Raw genomic sequence first — 16,972 nt, 5'->3', positions numbered from 1 at the left:
ATATTAGCTTGCATCAGCCTGGAGTACTGTAAATGGTTCTGTAATTTTTTTTATGACTGTTTTTAAAAATTAACTTTGAATTACACAAATTATGTAACCAGTAGGTTTCACTGTGAGAAATGGAAACATGACAGATAAAATTGGAGTCCCTTTAAACACCACTGTAACTCTCCCCAAAGGTAATAGCAGTTGTTAGGTTATATATTTCCTTCTAGCCCTGTCAGTAAATTTACATACATGTGTGTTCTTAGAAAGCCCACAGTACTTACCATGGTGTGGGTCCATCTCCCTGGAATGCTTCCCAATGCAGCAAGAGTCACAGTGGGAACTTTGGGGGGGATTGGATCAATGGGGTGTTAGGGGAGTGGTTTTGTTATGAAAGGAGCTCTCTCTAACATGCTGCTCACTCCATCTCACCTTGAGATGTCCTTGGCCATGTTATGATGTTGCTTATGCCTTGCTCTTGGACTTTTAGCCTCCAGAACTGTAAATAAGTAAAGTCCTTTATAAATTACCCAGTCATCTGGGTGTGGTGGTGCACATGTGTAATCCCAGCAATTTGGGAAGCTGAGGCAAGAGAATCACAGGTTAAAGTTCAGCCTGGGCAACATAGCACATTTAAGACTATCTCAAAATAAAATAAAAAAGATACTGGGAACGTAGCTGTGGTAGAGGGCCCCTGGGCTCAAGCCCCAGTACAAAAAAAAATTTACTCAGTCCATGGTATTCAGGTATGGTAACAGAATAATGGATTACGTACTCATGAGATTACATTCTGCACATTGTACATTGTATATATCAACTTGAAACTTGCCTGTCTGTTTTTTTTTGAGGGGTTTTGTTTGTTTGTTTCATTAGACAGCATTTCTTTGATCATTCCATGTCAGGACATATTTAGCTGACTCTTTCTTTAAAAACAATGAATCAAATTTGTATTGCTTATGAATGCAGATTTAAACTATTGATTATGTACAAAACAAATCCCTGGCCATAATTGATTTAAATGTTCATCCATTTAAAAAATGTCAACTTGGGAGAAATGGTAAAAGGGCAGGACATACAGGTAAACCTTCAGTGATGAAATTATATCACTTTCTACTTTACAGAACTTAAAGTATATTGGGGGAAAATATGCCTAAATTTCTGCTCTGTTTTAATGAAGTAATAGTTGATGCTAAATAACACTGGTGGTTGGGATGTAACTAAGTGCTAGAGAATGCACTTAGCATGCTCAAAGCTCTGGGTTCAATTTCCAGTGCAAAAAGGGGAAAAAAATGGACCAGGCATGTCATTTGTTTTTTATCCTAGCTGATATGAATGAAAAGGAGAACTTTATGTCCATAACTTGAAAAAAAGATGGACTCAATTTCAAACAGGGTTGGATTTATTTTGTTTGCTTGTTGCAGGGAGCAGGGTAGGGGAGAAGCAGCTAGTTAGGCAGCATTTTATGACTGTGGCTTGAGTGGATGTGGCTTGAGTGCCCCCCCAAGGGTTCTTTAGTGGGAAGTTTGGTCCTCCATGTGGCAATGTTAAAAGGTCATGGAACCTTTAAGAGGTGGGGTCTAATGGGAGGTGGCTAGGTTATTGGGGGGCATTTCTTTAGAAGGGATTAATGCAGCTCTCATAGAGCCCTGGTTAGTTCCTACCAGGATGAGTTGTTATAAATAGAGCAAGATTGGCTGCTCCTCAAGCCTCTCGCTTGTGATCTCTTCCATGTGATCTCTTCCACACATGCTCCAGCCATTGTGATATCATGGCCATGAAACCCTTACCAGAGCCAAGAAGAAGCTGGTGCCATGCTCTTGGACCATTAACACTGTGAGCCAAACATAAAAATGGAAAACAGACTAATACAATGATGTAAAAATGATTTAAACCAAGATTTAAAAATTGCCAGTGATTTGGGAGGCTGATGCAGGAGGATTGCAAGTTCAAGGCCAGCCTGAGCAACATAATGAGATCCTGTCTCAAAGTTTAAAAAAGGTGGGGGGCTAGTGGTATAGCTCAGTGGTAGAGTGATTGCCTACCATGTTCAAGACCCTGGAATTCATTCACTATTAACACACACACACACACACACACACACAAATACCATTTACTGGTGGAAGTGGAGACTTAGAAAACAGACAATCCTAGACTTTTTAGGTTAAAATAATGGCAAATGTAGTATAAGTACAGATTTATTGATCCAAGACCACATAAAATTCTTGATATATTGTCTAATGAGGAAGTTACATACATGTATTTGACAGCTATAAACAAAATCCATCTAGTTTCATAGACATGGCTTTAATTTTTTTTAAATCAACACTTAACTGTATATATTTATGGGTTACAGTGTGGTATTTCAATACACAGTACAATGTGTAATGATACATCAGGGCAATTGGTGTATCCATCACCTAAAACATCATTTCTTTGTGTTGGGAACATTGAAAATCCTCTCTCAGCTATTTGAAAACATAAAGTTAATTGTCATCAACCACAGATCGCTACTGTGCTATAGACCATTAGAAGTTATTTCTCTTATCCAGCTCTACCTTTTACATAGATATCTTAATCTGCATTCAGAAATTTCAGATCCATGTATTTTACTGATGTTTCTGACTCACACCTTTTAACTGCTATATGATATTCCACACAGTCCCTTATTGATGCCCTTTAGTGTATTTTTAGTTTTTGCCACATAGTGCTGTCTTGTGTGTGAACAGCTGAATGGGCAGTGGTGGAACGACTTTGTAATTTCCAGGAAGGTTCTGAATTTCCAGAATCATTTCTCTACCCCCTACCCTCCCACCCCCTGTATCCTATAGAACCAGCATAAAGGAGTTTCCTGGGGAGGGATTTGGTGAGGAGTGAGACCCCGCCCCCAACACAAGGCCATGTGCATGGTAAGTACTACCCTCTCATCTCTAGACTATCCTGGCCCACTTACCTTGGTTTGGGGTAGCCCTAAAGCCCAGGCCCTAGGCTGTGGGGTGTCTGAGTGTAAGTTCTGGAAGGTGGAGTCCTGGTTTGCTGTGGCCTCTGATAGGCCCCTCCACCAGCTCTTGAAGCATAGGGAACACTGTCAACTTCATTCCGCTCCCTGAGACTCCACTTGGCAAGGGAGGCAGTGTGGCTAAGTGGCTAGTGCTGGTCTGTGGCATCAGAAAAGGCTGGTTTAAACTCCTAGTTCCACCCCTGAACAGTTCTAGGAACTTGGATAACTCATTCAACCTTAGTTTTCTCATCTATAAAGTAGAAATTCTGATCACTGGATAATTCAGATGGTGTGTGCCATAGTATCTAGCACAGAGCTGACGTTATGCTGATAGCAAGTTCGGGGGTGGCAGAATGAGGTGGGTAAAGGAATGGATTGGATTGTAAAGGGGCTGATACCCCTAGCACTGTTCCCAGCAGAAGGAAAGTAATCCGTCCTTCTATGACACTGTCCAGCACCAGACCCTGGGCATCCACCCCACCCCCTATCCATCTCCAGCCTGGACTCAGCACAGGGCCATCCTCCACAGGTGCCTCCTCCTGTCTTATGGCGAGAGTCACCAGACCTGCAGTGCAGAACTCCAGTGCTCGGAGCTGGTGCTGGCCAACCAGCCTCGGAAGACTAGACATAGAGGTCAGAACCAGCTCCTCCTGGAGGGCAGGGTCCTGGCCCAGCCAACTTACCCACCTGCCTGCATCCCTGCAAGCTATTCCTCTGGATGATGGGTGTGGAGCCAGGTACTTACTGTGGGCTATAACCTGCTCCAGGTGCAGGACAACTAGTTAGGCTTGAGTCCTGCCCTCCAGCCTTCATCTGACATTGTCGAGAGGAGGGAGCATGGCTGTGCTGCTGGGCAGGGTGGCTGAATTCTGGGCCTTGGCCTGGTAATGCCAGGATTACCTCTTCCTTCCTGTGACAGGAAGAGGCAGTGGCTAGGTCAGGGAAACGTGGTTGTGAAATGTGTGGATTTCACCAGTGTGACTGACACAGCTAGTTTACCCGTACTGCATCTAGTATGACCTCTGATTGTCTTGTTTTCTTAAAATAACAGGACTCTGTTTTGTTGAGGGTGGTGATATGCCCTGCCCAAAACCTACATTTCTTGCAGTTGGAATGACCAATGAGATGTTATTAGGTGTCATTTGTCATTGTTTGGGGCTTCTGGGAGACCACTGTTTTTTTGTTTGTTTGTTTGTCTGTTTGTTTTAATCTTGAGCTGGGGTCTCATTAAATTGCCCAGGCTGGCCTCAAACACCCAATCCTCCTACCTCAGTCTGCCAAGTAACTGGGATTCTAGGCACCTGCACCAATGCTCAGCTTGGAGAGTTGACAGGCACAGTCCTGTGGCTCTGTACTGTATCTTTTCTTCCTACCTGAAAAACACGATGGGTGGAAATTCAGCTACCCTCCTCTTACTCTGAGGCAGTCCTGAGGACAGAAATCATACACTAAGGATGGTGAAGCAGAAAGAAACCCTGAGGCGTTGGTGACAACATGGAAGTACCACAGGGGCTCTGGACTCTCCATCCCTGAATTTCTTTAATGTGGAAGAAAAATCACCATCTCATTTGTCATCGTGAGTTTATTCTATGAGCAACCAAACACAATCTCTGTCCATATAATAAGGAAATTCCGAGGATTTCCTTGTCAACAAATGACATTCAAGTGAGCTGAGTGGCAGTTCATGAATTATTGAGTGAATTCACAAGAGACAGTTTCCAAAAGATGACGCATGGACAGATGTTCACCTGGAAGATGGTCTCTGGAGGGAAGTACCTGCTTGGGGGCAATGTGATTTTGAGTGAAGATGGGGACTGATATATTTTGGGGTAAGACCTGAACCCAGGAAGTGAATTGGGCAACAGCCAGAATCTAAAGAGACTCTGATGGGCTGGGACAAACCCATCAGGTGTAAAAAGATAGAATCCACAAAGCCGTATGTACCCCTCCTGCGAGTTAGGATGTGGAGGCCTCAGGTAAGCAGCAGTACAGGTGGGAAGGGCGTGGTGGTCATTGTCTTCCAGGTGTCAAGTGCAGGAAAAGCCAAGGTGCATTCCAACTGGCAAGAAGCAGCAGGTCTTGAACCAAGAAGGTGATGGTTCCCATTCCCAGGCAGGGTGGATACCTAGAGTAAGCAGTGAAACCTGGAAGCCACAGTGAATTGGGCTTTGGGACAAACCCGAGCTCAGGCGGAGGAGGTTTGAAGCCAGGTCACCAGAGAAACATCTCAAGGACTTGGTGGGGTGTTTAGTCCAAAAAGAAGAAGCTAATAGGATGTGTTAGTAATCCTGAGAGACCTGGCCCTAGGGGAGCACTCCAGGGAGAGTCTGAAGAACTTTCTAGGGTTGGAGGGACTATCTTGTGAGAGAGGGAGTGGCCTGTTCTTGGAGGCAGATAAGAGGCCATATCACTACTACACATTAGGTGCATGCCAGACAGGAGTGGGCAGTTGTGATGGCCCTTGCCAAACACCACACAGCAGAAAGGTTGGGGCTAGTGATCACTGAGGTACTTCTAGATCCCAGATCCAGGGGCCAGTCCCAGGATAAGGGAGTGCAGAGAGTCCCAGGATAAGGGAGTGCAGAGCGAGGCTCCCAGGCCCTTCAGCTCAGACCACCTCCACCCCTGCTCTCTGTGCCTGCAGCTTGTGGTTCAGCTGGGCCTGCTTCCAGGACAGGAACCAGAAGGCCACTCTCACCGCTGGATGGACATGCCCACGTGGTATGGGTCAGCTTGGTACTGTGAGGCAGGCAATGCCGTGTTGGTGTTTCTGTCAGACCAGTGAGGAGACCGAAGCCTCCATCCCACCACCCCCTTCTCCACTTCCCCAAACCACCAGTCAGGAGGGGAGAGCAGGGTCCCCAGATTCTCCCCCATTACCCGTGCTCAGTCAGCCCTGGCCCTGAGAGGGGCGTGGGAGGGCAGTGACCCAGGTCCTGCCTGACTGTGGGAGCTGAGCACAGGTCTCCAGGTTTGCTCACGCCTGGCCCCAGCAACCCTGGGCTGCCCACAGTACTGCGCCAAGAGTCCTCTACAGCATTCCCCCTTGGGAAGGCGACACAGGGCCCCGGAGAAGGCCTCTGACCACAGGTCTCCATCCCTTTCTTCTCGAGTCCTCTCCAGGCCCTGGGGTGTCAGATATGGGATACTGGAGGGAAGGAGGGGGCATGCAGGGGCCGAGTGGTATTCTCATTACCAGCAAACACAGAGGTCCTTGCCACTGTGCCTGCCTTCACACCTCTTGGCTGCCTGTTGACACTGCTGCTGCCTCCCTCAGGGCAGAAGGTGTCGACTTGGGAACCAGAATGTGGAGGGGCCTCCAAAACAGTCAGGCAGCAGGCCCCCTCAGAAGCCCCAGAAAGTATTCCTGGGGTGGGGGTGGGAGGCCAAAGTAAAGATAGGGCATGTGTCCCTGGGCCAGGGATGGAAGGAGTATGGGGGCAGGTGTCTGAAAGGGGCCCCTCACTTCAGGAGCCCTGAGTCAGCCTCCCGGGTCCCAGGGAAGCCTAAGGACAAGGCCCTGTCTGACAGTGGACCATGAGTGTTATCAGGAGGCCCAGAGACTTACAACCACCAAAGCAAGGTTGCAAAGCAGTCCCTGGAACCGGGGCTTTCCCTGACCTGACCTCAGACCGGCCTGTCTTCTGAGCACTTCAGCACAAAGCAGGGCTGAACACTGTGCCTATTGGAGCCTGCTCCTTTCTCAAACCCCATGCACGGCACAGATGAGGAAACTGGGCCCAGAGAGGTCCTGTCACTTGCCTAAAGTCTTCAGAGCCAAAATTCTATCTCACTGGTATCTGCCTTTGAGTCAGAGTCCATGCATTGAGCCTGGTGGGGCCAGGGCTGAGGTTCCCAGGAGGTCTGAGCGGCCTGCTAGTGAGTGGAGGGAGGAGGAAGACTGCTCTGCAGCTGGGGTGACCTGGGGTTCAGATGCCTGAGGAATGCTGCTGTCTGGGCCATCAGGATGAGTCCCGGGGGGAAGGGAGCGGCCTTAAACTGTGGGTTTCTTCACATGGAGGGATCCTGCAGAGGAGACGTTGCAAACCTAAGTCCCAAAACTCAGAGCTCACTGGGCCATGGCAGGGGCTGGAGCCCCACTAGGGCAGCGGGAGATGGTGTGGACAGGCAGGTGGGCAGGGGTTGGCTGGGGACGTCCTGCTGAGCACGGAGCTTGGACTTTTAGGGAGGCAGTGGATCTACAGGGATTTTGAGGAAGAAGAGGAGATGGAAGTGAAGAGCTGGAAGCAGGAAGCCAGGCAGAAGGCTGTGTTTGCATCAGGGCAGGGCTGCCTGGGGCCCCGGGAAGGAGGGGGTGGGCAGGTAGGGGCCGAGTGGCAGGGGCAGGGGTGCCACAAGGGGACCCCAGAGCCAGCAGGGAGAGAACAGAGGAAAAGAAGGAAGGAAGCGACCACTATTGACTGGGAAGTAAGGGAGGCTGGGGACACAGGCATCCCTGGAGCACCCGGGAGGCTGAGCATGGAGGCTGAAGGCTTCCTCTACTTTTCCTCCAACAAGAAGATTAAGTCAAGGAGGCCCCAGAGCTTCTAGGACAGCAAGGCCCAGGGGAGGCAGCTCAGGCTGGGGCCGGTCTCCCTTCCTAAGGCTTGGTCTTCTTCATTAAAGGGTGTCTCTGTGAGGATCAGATGGACACCTGTGTACAACACCTGAGGCCCTGCTGCTGTTGGGAAGACAAAGGGGAGAGTGAGAGGTGCCCGCCCTGCAGGGGCTGCAGGACCTGGGGCGGAAGAGCTGTTCTCCCTGGCCTTATCTCCAACAGCCACAAGGGAACTTGGGTCCTACCTCTTGGGGTGCAAACTAACTGGGGAGGGGGCTGCAAAGTGTTTTTGCCCTCCTTTCTTCCTTTCTTATCTTTCACCAAAGTAACACGTGCCTGTTACCAAAATAAGATACAGACAAGCAAAAAGAAGGGACTCTAAAGTGTCCCTCCCTGGTTCAATTCTAGAGAGAGCAGCATCCTAGGGCGGGTTCACCTTTGCCAGGCAGCTTTGCTAATACCTGCACGGGACAAAAAGGCATTGAGACAGAGAATGTCACTTTTTAAAGTTGTTTTTCTGTATTTTGAAGCTTCTGGTATATTTTTCTTTCCTTTTGTAGCACTAGGGATTGAACTCAGAGCCTTCCAAGTGCTAGGCAGTCATTTCATCACTAAGGTACACCCTTAACCCATATTTTTCTTTTTAAAAACAGCTTTACTGAGACAGAATTCATAAGTCAAGATTTTTGTGCATTATATATTTTAATTTTTTTAGATGTTGATAGACGTTTATTTTATACATTTATTTATATGTGGTGCTGAGAATTGAACCCAGAGTCTCACACATGCTAGGCGAGTGCTCTACCACTGAGCCACAACTCCAGCCCATATATTTAAAATTTTTTAAAAATCATATAACACAAAATCTGCCTTTTTTTTTTTTCACACACAGGGTCTCATGCATGCCGGGTAAGTGCTCTGTCATTGAGCTACATCCCCCTCCCCACCCATCATAACCATTTTTTGGGGGGTAGTTTGGGGATTGAACCCAGGGCCTTGTGCATGTGAGACAAGCACTCTACCAACTGAGCTATATCCCCAGCCCCTATCATAACCATTTTTAAGTGGGCAATTCAGTGGCATAAACTACATTCACAATGTGAGCAACTCTTACCACTGCTGTTTCTAAAATGTCTTCATCACCTCAAATAGAAACTTGATATCTATTAAGCAATAAAGCCCTCTTACCCTTTTACCCCAGCCCTTGATAATCTCTAATCTGCTCCCAATCTCTATGACTCCAATCTCTATAACACACAACCTTTGTCCTAAGTGTCTGGTTTATACTTTTTTTTTTTTTTTTTGGCAGCACTGGGGATTGAACCCAGGGCCTTGGGCATGCTGGGCAAGTGCTCTACCACTGAGTTATGCCTCTCATAGAGTCTAACTTATTTCACTTAGCATAATGTTTCTGGGGGTTCATCCACATTGCAGCATGCATCAGCACTTCATTTCTTTATATGGTTGAATGATATTCCATTGTATTGTAGACCATGTTTTGTTTATCCATTCATCTATTGATGGACGTTTGAATTGTTTACACCATTTGGCTATTGTGAATAGTGCTGCTCTTAGCATTGGCATACAAGCATCTGTTTGAGTCCCTGCTTTCACTTACTGTGGGTATACAGAAAGCACCTTCTTTTGTGACCAGCTTCTCTCACTGACTTATTGAGACCATCACTGATGTTCCCTCTTATCATTCCTATTTAATATGGTCTTAGAAATTCTAGCCAGAGCAATTAAGCTAGAGAAGGAAATAAAAGGGATAAAATAGGAAAGGAAGAAATCAGATCATCACCATTTGCAGATGCTATAATCCTATACTTAGAAGATTAAAAAAAAAAAAAAACTCAATCAAAAGATTGCTAGAGCCAAAACCCAAATTTGGCAAAGTAGTAGGTTACAAAATCAACATACAAAAATCTGTAACTTTCCTATATACAAACAATGAATTTGCTGATTAGGGAAAAAAAAAACTCCATTCAAAATTCACAGTAGCCTAAAAAAATCTGGTAATGAATCTAACAAAGGAGATGAAAGACCTCTACAAAGAGAACTATAGGACTGGAGATAGAGCTCAGTTGGTATGCATGCACAAGGCCCTGGGTTCAATCCCAGAACCACCAAAAAAGAGAAAGAAAACTATAGAACACTGAAGAAAAAAAATAACTGAAGAAAACATAAGATAGAAAGACCTCTGATGTTTGTGGCTAGGCAGAATTAATATTGTTAAAATGGCCATACTACCAAAAGCAATATACAGATTCAATGCAATCCCCATCAAAATACCAATGACATTCTTCACAGAACTAGAAAAGAAAATAGTCCTTAACTTCATTTGGAAGAAGAAAAGACCCAGAATAGCCAAAGCAATTCTAAGCCAAAAAGGCAACGCTGGAGGCATCCCAATACCTGACTTCAAACTACACTCCAGAGCCATAGTAACAAAACCTGCATAATACTGGATCAATGGTCCAGAATAGAAGACACAGTGACAAGTCCACACAGATACAGTCATCTGACCCTTGACGAAGGTGCCAAAAACATTGGAGAAAAGACAGTCTATTCAATAAACGGTGCTGGAAAAACTGGATATTCTTCTGTAGAAGAATGAAACTAGACCCTTTCCTCTCACCCTGCACAAAAATCAACTCAAAATGAATGAAAGACCTAGGCATCAGGCCCGAAACTCTGCAACTCCTAGCAGAAAATGTAGGCTCGCACTCCAGCAAATAGGCACAGGCAGCAACTTTTCAACAGGACCCTCAAAGTTCAGGAAGTAATGCCAAGAGTTAATGAAAGGGGAAGCATCGAATTAAAAAGCTTCTGCACAGTAAAGGAAAAAAATAAGAATGTGAAGAGAGAACCTACAGAATGGCAAAAAATATCTGCTGGCTACTCTTCTGACAGAGTATTAATATCTAGAATGTATAAAGAACTCAAAAAAAACTTCACACCAAAAAATCAAATAGCCCAATTAGTAAATGGGCAAATGAATTATACAGACACTTCTCAAAATAAGAAATACAAATGGCCAAACAAATATATAGAAAAAAATGTTCAACATCATTAGCAATTAGGGGAATATAAATCAAAACTACACTGAGATTTCATCTCACACCAGTCAGAGTGGCAATCATCAAGACTACAAATAATAGCTGGGTGCAGTGGCACAAGCCTGTAATCCCAGTGAGGCAGGAGGATCTCGGTTCAAAGCCAACCTCAGCAAAAGCGAGGCACTAGGCAACTCAGTGAGACCCTGTATCTAAATAACATACAAAATAGGGCTGGGGATGTGGCTCAGTGGTCGAGTGCCCCTGAATTCAATCCCTGGTACCAAAAAAAAAATAAAATAAAAATAATAATGTTGGAAGAGAGGATGTGGAGAAAAAGGAACACTTTTACACTGTTGATGGGACTGTAAATTAGTACAACTGCTATGGAAACCAGTATGAAGTTTCCCCAAATGATGGAACCACCATATGACCTAGCTATACCACTCCTTGGTATTTATCCTAAAGAATTAATACTAATATTAATCATCATACTATACTGATACATGCATAACTACATTTATAGCAGCACAGTTCACAATAGCCAAACTATGGAACCAGCCTAGGTGGCCATCACCAGACGAATGGATAAAGAAAATGTGAAATTTTATTCAGCCATAAAGAAAAACGAAATTACGTCATTTGCAGGAAAATTGATGAAACTAAAGACCATTATGTTGAGCAAAATAAGCCAAACTCAGAAGGTCAAATGTTGTATATTGTGTTTTCTCTCATATATGGAAGCTAGAGATGAAAAAGGAAAAGAAGTGGGGTGGTGCCTTGGGGATCTCAGGAAAATCAAAGGGACCAAGTGGAGGAAGGAAGGGAGGAGTGGGGGAAGTGCTGGGGAGTGATATTAACCAAATTATATTGTTATATTGGGCACAGGTACAATCATGTAATAGCAAATCCCATCATTATGTACAACTATAATGCACCAATAAAAATGTGGAAAATTAACAAGAGTTTTGCAAAAAAATGAAAAAAAAAAGAAAAGAAAGAAAGAAAAGATAAATGTTTTTTTAAAAAATCACTGATGTATTTTCTGTATCAGTGATTGTATTTCTGCAACAAGATTTTTAAGTCATGACTGGTACTCCACAGTACAATGGCAATGGTTTACTTAACAAAAGGCATATACTGAAATTCCTTAGTTTTCCACATAGGTACATCCTTATATGTATATTTAAAAGTCATTTTTATTTATTTTTTTTGTTTTTTTTTTAATTTTTATTATTGGTTGTTCAAAACATTACATTATTTTTATGCAATTTTTTTCTTTAACAAAAGTTTCCAACGCTTATAAAAAAAAAAGAAAGAAAGACAAAGAAAAAAGTTGGGAAGCGCATTGTCAGCTTTCCATTGCTTAAAAAATTATTTTTTTTAATATTTATTTTTTCAGTTTTAGGTGGACACAATATATTTTACACTATGTGGTGCTGAGGATTGAACCCAGTGCCTCGTGCATGCTAGGTGAGCACTCTACCACTGAGCCATAACTCCAGCCCCTGAAAAAATATTTTTAAACTGCATATTAATAATACATGAATACAGTCTCCTTGTGAAAAATGTAAACCTAACAGATAAAAGTCTCTCTTTCCAATCCCCAGCCTCAATATGCTATTGTTTAAAGATGTGAGGAGGGGGGTGATCTTTGTTGGAAGGGGCTCCCCTGGGAGCTCTGGGGTGGGGGGCTTGGCTAGGGCTAATGGGAAGGAGGTACAGACAGGAGAGCCAAATGACAAAGCTTTGGCCAACAAGGGGGAGTGCATATAAGTCCCTGAAGGTTACATCACCAGTGTGAGCTTCATCCCTTTCCCAGGGTTCTCTAGCCTGTCCAGGGACGCCTCTCACAAAAGACCCACAGGCACACCCTGCTGGCTCCTTCCTCCCCTAGGTCCTGCCCACACATTACAGTTCAATCGTACAAATCCTCACTCTGCATTTTATGGGTTTTAATGCCAGGTACCTTTGCTCTGGGGACAGAGGACCTGCAGCTGGCTGAGGGCCTAAGCTACCCCACCAACTTTGTGTGGAATCCCAGGCCAGGAACCCAGCCCTGTGCACTTCCTCCTGCCAGGCAGACCACTCTCCTGGCACCTCACGGTGCTGTAGTGAGCAGTATGTGAGAGAAGGGATAGGGACAGAGTAGGCTTGACACCCAGGCCCCCTGCCTAGATATAGCTCCATCCATGCTTTTCTGGAGGAGCTGGTGTGGGAGGGAGAGGAGGAATCAAGCAGGCTGGACACTGACCCAGTTTGGCAGCTGAGGTGGCCCTGCAATTCCTCATGCAGCAATTGGCAGGGCACAGAGCCTGGGGCAGCCCCCCACCTAGAGTTTCAGTTGGCTTGGGTTCTGACCTTTTCTACAGTAACTGCACCCAGAGCAGTAGGTCAGGGGGGTGCTAAACTCTGCTTGGCCCCTATCCTCCTGAACCTGTCTTGCTTCTTCTCATTCTTTTCCTCTGGGCTCCCTCTCTGTACATAAATGCATGTTTTTCCTGGTGGATAGATGAAATGAGTAAATAGATTCAGAGAGGGCCAGTGGCCTATTTGGGGGTCACAGTCCAACATTCCTGCACCAATCCAAGTTGCACCCATTTTTTTTTTTTTTGCTGAGGATTTAACCCAGGGGTGCTTTACCACTGAGCCACATCCCCAGCCCTTATTACTTTAAGACAGGGTATTGCTAAGTTGCTTAGAGCCTCCCTACATTGCTAAGGCTGGCCTCAAACATGTGATTTTCCTGCCTGAACCTCCAGACTTGCTGGGATTACAGGTGTGCGACACTGTGCCCAGCTGCACTCACTTCTGAAGCCAGCCCCAGCATTCCACCGGTCATCTACACAGTTACCAGTGTCCTGATGCCTTTATTCTCTGGTAGGGCCAAGCCTCTGTTATGGCCCTAGCTCCAGAAAAACAAAGTCCTGTCTAGTGGAGGAAGGTCTGTCCTGTGCAGGTTCAAAGCTCCCAGGCGGCTGGGCAGCGCCATCTGCTGGCTTTGTCTGGGAATGCAAGGACCTTGGAAAGTCTAGGGTCAACCTTTGGGCTGTTTTCCTCCAAGAAATACAGGAGTCTCTGCCCCATTTTACAGTTAGAGAAACTGAGGTGTGAGTGATAAAGGTTTCCTCACCTTTACATGTCTGCATCTTTGTTTTGGGTTACTTCAGTCCTTAATCCCTTTATGCCTCAGTTTCTCCACTTTTCACTCTAAGGCTCACTCCCACTTACCTGGAGGAAGTGTAGGAACTCATATGTGGTGCTCTATTGAGAGGTGCTACCTATTTACTGGGCATTATCAGAGCCCTCAAACCCACAGGGCTTCTGGCACTTCCTCTTGAGCCTTTCAGGGAATCTGCCAAATCTCTCTCCTCCCTTCCCACCCCCTCCCTCCTGTCACCCCTCTGATGCCTGTGACTGCCACATCTACTGCTGAGCATCCAACTGCTCCATGGCCAGATAATCAGATTATCATGGATCCAGAATAATCTATTCCATATGGCTTGCCAGCTCAGTGGCTCCAAGAGCTAAAGGTGTGAGGAGGGGGGTGATCTTTGTTGGAAGGGGCTCCCCTGGGAGCACTGGGGTGGAGGGCTTGGCTATGGGAAGGAGGTACAAGCAGGAGAGAAGAAGGTGGGCCTCTGTCGCTGGGCCTTAGGACCATTCTGGGTACTGTTTTATCTATCCATGACGGGGGCTTAGGATCTGTTAGGGGCTGCTGGGTACTCCCTAGTGCCATTTCTGCTATTCTTCCATAATTCTGGGGAGATTTTATTTTTATTTTATTTTTTATTTTTTTAAAGAGAGAGAGAATTTTTTAATATTTATTTTTTAGTTTTCGGTGGATACAACATCTTTATTTTATTTTATTTTTATGTGGTGCTGAGGATCGAACCCAGTGCCCCGCGCATGCCAGGCGAGCGCGCTACCGCTTGAGCCACATCCCCAGCCTGAGAATTTATTTTTTATACCCAGATGGTTAAGCTTTATCCTCCAGGGGTTCTGGATCATCAAGTCCAGGCTGAGCCTGGAAAATTTTCTTCTTATATCCCAAGGCCTCTGTGCTCTTGGGGGCTTGAAGGTTCCAGGGCCCCCTCAACCTCACAGCATCCCTCCAGGATGAAAGGAGCCACTTATGTCCTCCAAAGGAGATAGGGAGGACATGGGCTTCTGCCTAATGGACCCCAGCTCTTCCCCTCTACTATGTGACATGGGACATACTCTCTGAGCATCTATCTCTTTTATTTATTCATTCATTCTAATTTGTTATACCTGGCAGCAGAATGTATTTTGATTCATAGTACACAAATGGAGCACAATTTTTCATTTCTCTGGTTGTATACAAAGCAGAGTCACACCATTCGTGTCTTCATACATGAGCATCTATTTCTTTAACTGCCAAGTAAGACAACAACACCTACATCACAGCATGTTGTGAGTGTGAGCAGTGACCTGGCCAAGCCCCAGCAGAGTGCCAGGCTCAGAGGACAACAGTGTACATGCATATTCTGTGCAGTATGATTCTACCCTCACCCCAGGGCACAGAAGATAGGGACTCTAACCCACATTGGCCTCCACTGCTCATGGGTGGAGACTTGGTAAATGACAACCTTCTCTGAAAAGAGTGGTGTGGAGTGATGACAGGAAGATCCCTGGCTATTTAGGACACCCAAATTAGGGGCTTCCTCTGGTGCTAAGCAGGCTGGCAGCAGGAGTAGTGCTGCTTCCTTCTCCTGGGGTCTCTGGCTCCAGTGGGGTCTGGGATTAGGTCTGCAAGGGGAGTATTTACATAGCACCTTTGATTAGCACTCCAATGTCAGAAGGGCTGGCTGGCAAATGAGGGCATGAGGAGCAGGCTGGCTGCAACCTGAGCTAAGAGGGGGCCAACCTGTCCTGCCTGCCCCCCCCCCCAAGGCTTGAACTCTCACCTCTACTCCAGTGGGGCTGCCCAGGAGCCTCATTTCCCAGCCTTACACGTTGGCAGGCAAGGGTAGGCTGGGTCCAGGGGAGCAGGAGCTCGGCACTTGTCAAAACACAGCCTCCAGAAGTGTGAAGGCCCCATCCCAGTGGGAGGGCGTGTGGGCCTTGCCGCCTGGAGAACTCATTAACTGGGGCAGCTCCCAAATGAACCAACCGGAGAGGCTGGCCACGATAAGGAGATCAAAGGGGAGAGGGACAGGCTTGGGGACAGTGAAGAGGGAGGGCGGCTGATGGCTACTCTGTTGGGGTCCCTGTCCCCCCCACGTGGCTCCAGCAGGCCTGGAGACCACAGCCTACACCAGCTGGGCCCCTGTGGGGGCTTCCCAGAGACCAGGGAAAACAGGTGAGGGAGGGGCTCCACGTGGCATTTCCAAATTGTCAGCCTCAAGGCTGAAGATCCAGGGATGGGGTTGGGGCTGGAGCCCTCCCATCTGCCTGCCTTTCCCAACCTGCTGTCCCACCGCCTCTCCAGCCATCTTGGTAGGTTGTTTCCTTCATCCTTGTCCCTTGTCTTTTTAATTCTCCTCAGCCTTGACACCAGAGGTCTTCTCATGTTCCACTCATGGTGTCCTCTCCTGCTTTAAATCTCTCCATGGCTCCATGTCCAGGATTAATGTTAATATTAGGTTTCAGATGAGGAATCTTAAGTATTATGTTTTCAACATAAAAAAATGCACCTCCCACACATATGGTCTCTTTTCCAAATATGTACAGTTGATTTTGTGCTTAATAAAATACAAATTCATGTAAAAGCATTGTTGACAAAAAGCTAGTTAAGACAGTTTCCTCTGGGGCAGGCCATTGGAAGCTGCAAAGGCAGTCAAATAAAGAGACTTGTTATGCCCTCTGTACCTAGTGATATGACTATATACACTTATTATATTCTTACATAAACATAAACAATAAAACATGAGTGCTGGGCCACTCTGAATTTTCTCAATTATTGGCCATAATAATTGAGGGGGGTACATTCAGAGGATTGGCAGTCCTTGAATAACAGGGTGCTCAGAGCCTACGGAGATCTCACCTCTCAAGCCCACGTGGTCTTTTCTCTGCACCCCCTCCCACCCCAGCACACCACACACTGCCAATTCCCAGCTGCCTATTCCCTCAGCCTAGTGTCATCCAAGAGGCCCAATCTCTGGGTTCCAGAGCCAGGTTTTGATCAGAGACCCAGGAAGACATCCATCTGCCAGGATCCACAAAGGGTAGACCCTGCTGACAGCTGCAAGCTGAAGAGGGGCCTCCTGGACCAGGCACTCCTAGGAAGTGGATGGGCCTCAGAACTGTGCAGAGGGAGTGGACTCTTGCCTTCTTCCTCCCCAAGGGAGGTTGATACTGTTTCTCCTCCATGTGGTTGTGGGCCTGAGCATTCTGTGCCTGCTGTGACAGACC

The sequence above is a fragment of the Marmota monax genome, unplaced genomic scaffold, assembly GCF_021218885.2.
Source record: "Marmota monax isolate L192 unplaced genomic scaffold, Marmota_monax_Labrador192_F-V1.1 WCK01_AAM20220418_F8-fsc00005, whole genome shotgun sequence".
Lineage (NCBI taxonomy): Eukaryota > Metazoa > Chordata > Mammalia > Rodentia > Sciuridae > Marmota > Marmota monax.
This window is presented reverse-complemented; position numbering follows the sequence as displayed.